Here is an 8329-nt window from a genome sequence, read left to right on the forward strand (position 1 = left end):
ACCTCAACGACCTTCAACTCACCTGAAGCCCATTATACCATGATCATAAGGGGACGCGTATGCCCAGAAGTTCATTAAGTCCATTATAACAGGCTGAATTCTGGGAAAGAACATGAGCAAAAAGCAAGTGATTAATCATGGTGTGATGCCAGTCTTAATTGTCAATCAAGGATGCTCAGTGCTCTCAAAAAGTGCCCACATAGAGCAAATAGGGAACAAAACCCCGAAAGCTTGGTCGCCAGGCCTTTTGAGCCATGCCTCTCTTACTCAGGTCCCCTTCCACGTCTCCAAGTGGACTTTCCCTTCTAAAGAAACTTGTCTTCTCTACTGTATTTTGTTATCTCGCTCTATCCATTGTTCCAGACATCAAGAATGGGATGACGTGCCGGGAGAGGATCCCGCTCTCCGGTAACAGTGTCATCCTTTGTATCTCGTTCCTAATCAACGATTATAAAATACAATTAGTGTCATGGTCTTCATAATCTAATATCATCTAGAAGGTATCCAAACTTGGGTGCTTTTTCTCCTTACACAATTGTGATGTTTTATGATCAGATCTTAAAGCCAGCATCGCTGACCACTGCCCAGTTAACCTGTTGAAACACAAGAACACCATTATGACATTTTGATAACTGCTCCCACGGGAGAAGTTTTCAGTGCAGAGATTTTGCTAAAGCCTATGAAGGGTGCTGAGGCCAAGAGAGCTGAATGTCCAGGAATAGAGAAGCAGAGCAGCAGACGGACCCCAGACATAGGTACTATCTACTTTCTCTCCAGCAGCATCTCCCTTACTATTCTCAGGCCTGATGACGAAGTAACCCAAGTGCTTGTTGCCAGGCCTTGGCTCATATCAACAGTTGTGATGACTCGGCTCTGAAGGTCATTGTGAGCCGTGATGACACGTCTAGCTGCCTAAGAAATCAGGCCATGGGACTCAGGCAAATAGTGGGAGGGGGAGGGAGGGAACTGCTCCTCTCTCTACTTGCGTTCCCTTCTAGATCATTTGCCTCTCCTGCACGAACCGAAGCTGCTCAGTGGTCTGGGATAGAAAACATGCACATACACCAAGACAATGTGGCATTCATTTTCTTCTGCCATCAACAAACCGATAGAGCTGAGCAACTCCAACCCTGATGTTTAATGTCAGTTTTAAGACTGTCATTTGTCCAAATTAGTACAAATACAACGCATATAGAAGGCATTAGGGACAAGGGCAAAAGGGACAGGTGATCTGATTTCCCATCACATTCCTGTGGTATTTCGGGCAAATGCCATCAACTCTGATCCTCTTTACAAAGCAGGGAACACAACAGCAACTCCACTCTTAGTGAGTTCTGAAGATCAGATGAGATGAGACAGTTTTCCCCACTCATGTGCGGTGTGGCTCACAGCGGTGTTACATTTGCTGGACTGTGTTCTGAAACATCAAGAATGGGATGACGTGCCAGGAGAGGATCCCGCTCTCCGGTAACAGTGTCATCCTTTTCTACCTCGTTCCTAATCAACGATTATAAAATACACTTAGTGTCATGGTCTTCATAATCTAATATCATCAAGAAGGCATCCAAACTTGGGTGCTTTTTCTCCTTACACAATAGCGATGTTTGTGCAAAGTTTATTCCAATTTTAATTTGTCTTCCATTCCTGGATTTTGACATTATAGTTAAAGATGAAAGAGTCTCACGATTTCTTCATAGTAATCAACGGATGATATCCTCTTTATAATCACCAAGTAATCGGAGCGTGTGTCAATGTAATTCTTTTCTACGATCGTTTACCCAATGATTTTGCATCCAAAGAAACCTTTTTCCTCAATAAATTATTATCAAGCAGGCTAAAAATATGGATAATTTTAACGGGAATATTCTTGTCCATCTGTTAGTTGGCATGATTTCCTCATAATGGTTTACATTTCCTGCGCTTGCCGTGAATCCTTCAGCTTAGATATGTTATAGGTTGGGGGGTTGTTTGTGGGTTTGTTTAGATTTTAAGCCTTTTATGTGTTTATCGGCCCTCTTGGGGCTAGGTGAGGGCTTGTTGAGAATGACATCGGAACGTCCTCTATCCACGATTGTTCGATGACACAGAGGTGCCCGGAAGAGAGCTCAAGCGCGAAAGCCTGAGAAGGATGATGTGACCCACTTAATCCAGTCGACACAGGGGCGTCTTTCTCCTGGCTCCTCCCCAACATACACAATTGCTTCCAGTATTAATCACAAGAGATTGCTCTGAGGGCGTCGTCTGACTTGAAATGCCAAGATTATTCTTTTTTTCCTTTTGTCATGAACATGGGTCTGTTTCCTGATCTATTCTTTTCCATTGACAGAGTGTATATCCCTGTTTTAGTTGTTAAATCCATAGCCTAGATGTTCATATATCATAGGGAAAGACAGCGATCATGGTTATTCCAAAAAGTGTTCTCTTTCGTGTACTGAATAATCTGCTCACTCATGGCAAACTTCTGTTGGCGTTCATGACTAGGTTTGCACTGAATGCATAGACTTATTTGTTATTTCATACCTCATTCTTACAGGAGTATATAACGTCTTCTTTTGCGTGTTGAAGTTGTATCTATTCTTTTCGCAAATTATCTCATGACTGACTTGCTTCTTCTATAGAGACGTGAACTTAAGGCAGCGGTCCGATTGCTACCTGTAAGTAAGTTATATTGCATCAGAAATATGAAATGAAATTCGACAGGTTCACTCTACAGGACACCAAGCCATGTGCTTCCATTAGTCACTACCCATTCTATAAAACTCCATGCCTAATCTCTGGGAAGTCCCAACAGGTGTCACATTTGAATGATAGCAATATCGTTGTTCTGTACCAGAGACTTTCAAGGTCATGTGGCTTGAGGATTGTTACTACCCACAGTCCTGTTTTCTACACGCAAATAGCCCCTATCAGGGAATTGGCCTTTTTCCAGAAGTAGCACTTTAAGTGCCATGGCCCAGGGCTTATCTAGAGATGGAGAAAGAGAAATAAAACCCCACCTGAGACCGAGTTCCCTTGCGAATCTCTCTGAGTGATCAGATCTGAAAGCCAGCAACGCTGACCACTGCCCAGTTAACCTGTTGAAACACAAGAACACCGTTAGGACATTTTGGTAACTGCTCCCACGGGAGAAGTTTTCAGTGTGGAGATTTTGCTAAAGCCTATGAAGGGTGCTGAGGCCAAGAGAGCTGAATGTCCAGGGAACAGAGAAGCAGACCAGCAGACGGTCCCCAAACATAGGTAATATCTACTTTCTCTCCAGCAGCATCTCGCTTACTATTCTCAGGCCTGATGACGAAGTAACCCAAGTGCTTGTTGCCAGGCCTTAGCTCATATCAACAGTTGTGATGACTCGGCTCTGAAGGTAATTGTGAGGCGTGATGACACGTCTAGCTGCCTAACCAATCAGGCCCTGGGACTCAGGCAAATAGTGGGAGGGGGAGGGAGGGAACTGCTCCTCTCTCTACTTGCGTTCCCTTCTAGATCATTTGCCGCTCCTGTAGGAATCGAAGCTGCTCAGTGGTCTGGGATAGAAAACATGCAGATACACCAAGACAATGTGGCATTCAATTTCTTCTGCTATCAACAAACCGATTGAGCTGAGCAACTCCAACCCTGATGTGTAATTTCAGGTTTAAGACTGTCATTTGTCCAAATTAGTAAAAATACAACACATACAGAAGGCATTAGTGACAAGGGTAAAAGGGACAGGTGATCCGATTTCTCGTCACATTCCTGTTGTATTTCGGGCAAATGCCATCAACTCTGATCCTCCTTACAAAGCAGGGAACACAACAGCAACTCCACTCTTAGTGGGTTCTGAAGATCAGATGAGACGAGACAGTTTTCCCCACTCATGTGCGGTGTGGCTCACAGCGGTATGTTACATTCGATGGACTGTGGTCTCTCTCTCTCTCTCTCTCTCTCTCTCTCTCTTTCTCTCTCTACATCGTTTTATCTGACACAGTCATACTCTATTAAGTTTACACTGCTGTCAGTCCAAAATATTTCCCAATGGTACTAATATTGATACGGGACATCATCTGTAAAATTCTGCATCTTTTAGCGGGAAATCATACTAGATAAATCTTACAGAGTTCCTCGTTTTTTGCTTTCATTTTTTTGTGTAGTAAACCTAATTCAGTTCTCTTCGCTCTATTCTGTGGGACAAATTCCTTCTCTCCCAAATCTAGATAATGACCCTGAAACTGAAACTGGTAACTCACCTCCTCTGGCTTTTGATAAGGATCATTGGACCACCGAGAATTAATGGCCCTACTCAAATCAGGGTGCTTACGGAGGGGATTTGAGGCCAAAGGTTTTTTTATTCTTGAAGAAATATATTAACCCAGCCTGTTCTCCTTTACTCACTTCTTTGGTAAAACAATAGTAGAAAGTAATACATATATGATTTAGATAATAACTTTTTATCTACTTTTCCTTGTCAAGTGCCTGGGGCGGCACTTCATCGGAAACCCAAGATCCCGGCCTGACTGAGGCAGAAAGGGATAGAACTCCGTGAAACCACAATAGACAGAAACGATGACCCTTCTCAGCAGGAAGCAGATACAGAAGAAGAGATCTCCCTTCCCTCAACATCGCTACTCAGAAGGAGCGAGTTCATGGGTCTTCGAAAAGAGTTAGGCAGGAAAGTTAGATCGGGGCTTTAGGGTCTGCCTGCAAAGACACCGAGGTCGTCCTTTTGTAAGAAGGGTCTGCCCCTTCTCGCCCACAATTAAGGAAGCCAGAAGGCATTTTGGGGCTAAAGGTAACTCATAGCAGTAAACAAGAAGGCAGAAAATTGGGTACCGCTCTTAGCCAGTAAATCGCACTGTGCAATGAAGACCTCAACGACCTTCAATTTAGCTGAACTCCATTATAACATGATCATAAGGCGAAACGGGTATGCCCAGAAGTTCATTAAGTCAATTATAACAGGCTGAATTCTGGGAACGGACACGCGCAGAAAGCAAATGATGAATCACGGAGTCCTGCCAGGCTTAATTGTCAATCAAGTATGCTCAGTGCACTCAAAAAGTGCCCACCTAGAGCAAATAGCGAACAAAACCCCGAAGGTTTCGTCGCCAGGCCTTCTGAGCCACGGCTCTCTTGCTCAGGAACGCTTCCACGTCTGCTAGTGTACTTTCCCTTTTAATGAAGCTTGTCTTCTCTACAGTAATTCGTTGTCAAGCTCAATCCATTGTTCCAGACATCAAGAATGGGACAAGGTGCCGGGAGAGAATCCCCACCCTCTGCTAACAGTGTCATCCTTTGTACCTCATTCCTAAACAAAGATTATACAATACACTTAATGTCATGGTCTTCATAATCTAATATCATCTAGAACGCATCCAAACTTGGCTGCTTTTTCTCCTTACACAATCGTGATGTTTTTGAAAAGTTTATTCCAATTTGAATTTGTCAGATTCTTCTTGATTATTACATTGGAGTTAAAAATGAAAGTCTCACAATTTCTCCATGGTTATGAACGGACGATTTCCTCTTTATAATCGCTAAGTAATCGGAGCGTGTGTAAATGCCATGATTTTCTACGATATTTTACCCAATGATTTTGCATCCAAAGATACCTTTTTCCTCAATAAATTAACATCAATAGGGCTAAAAATATGAATACTTTTAACGGGAATTTTCTTCTCCATCAGTTAGTTGGCATTGTTTCCCTCAAAATGGTGTACATTTTCTGCACTTGCCATGAATCCTTCAGTTTAGATAAACTATGGGGTGGGGGGTTGTTTGTGGGTTTGTTTAGATTTTGAGACTTTAAGTACTTTTGAACAGATTTTGTGTTCTGCACGCTAGGACACAGAATTAAACTGGGACCATCTACTTTTCCAAAGGTTTTGAGCCGAGTCTTCCCATCTTCTTCTGGGGGACATCATAATGCAGACTTCTACCAACAGGCTTCTAGTTAGTAAATCATAATTTCTCCATTTTCCTGAGGATACAGAATTGAGTCTAGTCATTAAAGGCCTGGGACATAGTACACAGAACATCTTGATGTATAGAGGGCAGAATCGTTACCTGAGAGTGGGGATGGCAGAGCCAAGCATTCGAAGTGCAGCTTTGGATTTCTGAAATGCCTTCTAAAAGCCCATTGCATAGACCTCAGCTTTGAAAGCTGATGTCTTCATTTGCAAGAGCCAGGCTTTGTTGAGAGAAATATGTATTATACAGAGCCCTAGATAAGCAAAGTTTAGAGCTTCGACATATGCATTTTTAGCCATACATAAGCAGGACCCAGGAGAGGCTAATGCTGGTTTCTCATCCCCAAGGTGGGAGTAGGCCCCTCATGAGCCGGGCATGACCTGGACATAGTGTCAGCATGTGCTGGCGAGCCGGCTGTGCACTACAAACTCGCCGTTGCATTCCATGTGAATGGGTTCCCTTGAATTGCACAGTGCATCGCTTGTGTAAATCTATGAAAGTGACCGTGGAAAGAGGCTTGGATAGGCAGGAGAGAGTATCGAAAGAGGATATGTGAAAAGTCGTGTATCCTGGAGCAGAATGGCAACTGGCCTGCTATTCTACTTGGACCTTTGCAAAGGAAACTTCCACTCAATGCCCCACCACAACAGGAGGAATTCAGGGGAGGTGAGGAATGACATCCTGGCATTTAGAGAAGATAGACCACGAGGGAGTGCCCTCGAGTTCACCAAGGTTTCTTTATAGCAGGAGTGATTTTCAGCTGCAGGCACTCGGAAGAGACTACATAGAAATGCTGAGAGGACTGATAACAAGACAAGGCCTGAGATCTGGAAACGATGGCGAGAACGTGCAACTATCCTGATTGAGGGCCATGGGTACAGCTATCAGCACCAACTGCAGATGCCGGTATGTGCCGAAGGCCAAGAAGGATCTGGTATAGCCATTCACCGAAGATGGAGGGAAGAAATGGTGGGCACCCAAAGACTGAGGGGGAGAAGACGGCAAAGAGGACCGATCAAACATCTTGGCTACAATCATCTGTAGCTAGACCATTTCTTGAATAAGAGAAAGATGGGGAAGAGGAGGGAGAAGCAGAGGAGGAGAAGGAAGAGGAGGAATTAAGAATAGTGCTGGTTGAGGAGCGCAGGGAGAGGAAAAGAAAAGCAAGGGGAGAAGTAGAGGAGGAAGAAGAGGTGGAGGGGTGAGGAAAAGGGGGTTGGGGAGGAGAAAGGAGGAAAAGAGGGAAGGCAAGAAGTGGGTACAGTGGAAGACGTATGGGAGGACAGAGCAGTCCTCATGAGGATATTGGATTTTGAATTTACACAATTTCAATGCCAAAAAATAAGTAATTATTTACACAAATGATTAAGTTTTAAACTAGAACACATTGAGTCTCCTCAAAGGACAAGGATCAATCATTTCTTCCCTAAGCTGAAATAAACTTTCATGAGTAGGTCGACGTACGTTATAGATAGGTAAGGTTAACTTGTGAGCAAGTGAGTTAATGCTTGGAAGTAGAAATCTGCTAGAAAATTACACCGTGTGCAAACTTGTAAGCGGTGTCAAACGCTTGTATGTCCAAGGGGAAGTTCCTCTTATTCTACAGTTGAACTTCATGAAATAGTTAAAGGCTATGACATGTATCACAGCTCTGCATGCCGAAAGAAAAATGAAAAATAAGAAAAGCTGAGTTAAGTTAAAAATATGGGTTTGTAATTGCAAGATGTTTGGGAATCTTTTGTACTGAGAAGCACCATCTGACTGCACCCAATGACACAGGAACAATTCCGAGCTCACCTGTCTTATGCAGAATCCGGAAAGAAGGAAGGGAGTACACAGCAGGAAGGGGAAGGAACTGTTCTCACAGGGAGGGGCAGCTCTGTTTGGCACCGCTTTTCACAAAAGCTCCCGGTCCCAAATGGAATACCTGCTTGCTTCTTCTTCTGCTCATGGGTCCTTGATCTCGCCCTGTCCCACTAGCTCTGGGTCTTGCCGCATCCGTGTTCCTCCTTCGTGCAAAAGGTCATTCACTCAGACCACTCTTTTCTCAAGTTGGGAAATTACAAAGCCAAGGATCCTGACTACACTTGAGCTGCGAGGACTTGTTGACTTACCATAAGTTCAGAAAAGAGGGTAGGGATGAAGCCAGTTCAGGCTGCGTAGAGAGAAGGAGCTAGCCTTACTAAGAGGGCCAAGAAGAGCAGAGAGTGCGGAGCAGGAGGATCTCTGTCCTGGTTCCTATCTTTCAGTGGGCTGAATCATCACTTTGTCCCTTGTTCTGGGGGTAGATGTGACCGTAAAGAGGAAGTATGAGGGTCGAATATTGGGTTCCCCTCCAGTGTAAGCCAAGAGAGATGTATCAGCATAAAAACACATCAAACCCAAA

This window comes from Pteropus medius, unplaced genomic scaffold, assembly GCF_902729225.1.
Source record: "Pteropus medius unplaced genomic scaffold, Ma_sr-lr_union100, whole genome shotgun sequence".
NCBI classification, from domain to species: domain Eukaryota; kingdom Metazoa; phylum Chordata; class Mammalia; order Chiroptera; family Pteropodidae; genus Pteropus; species Pteropus medius.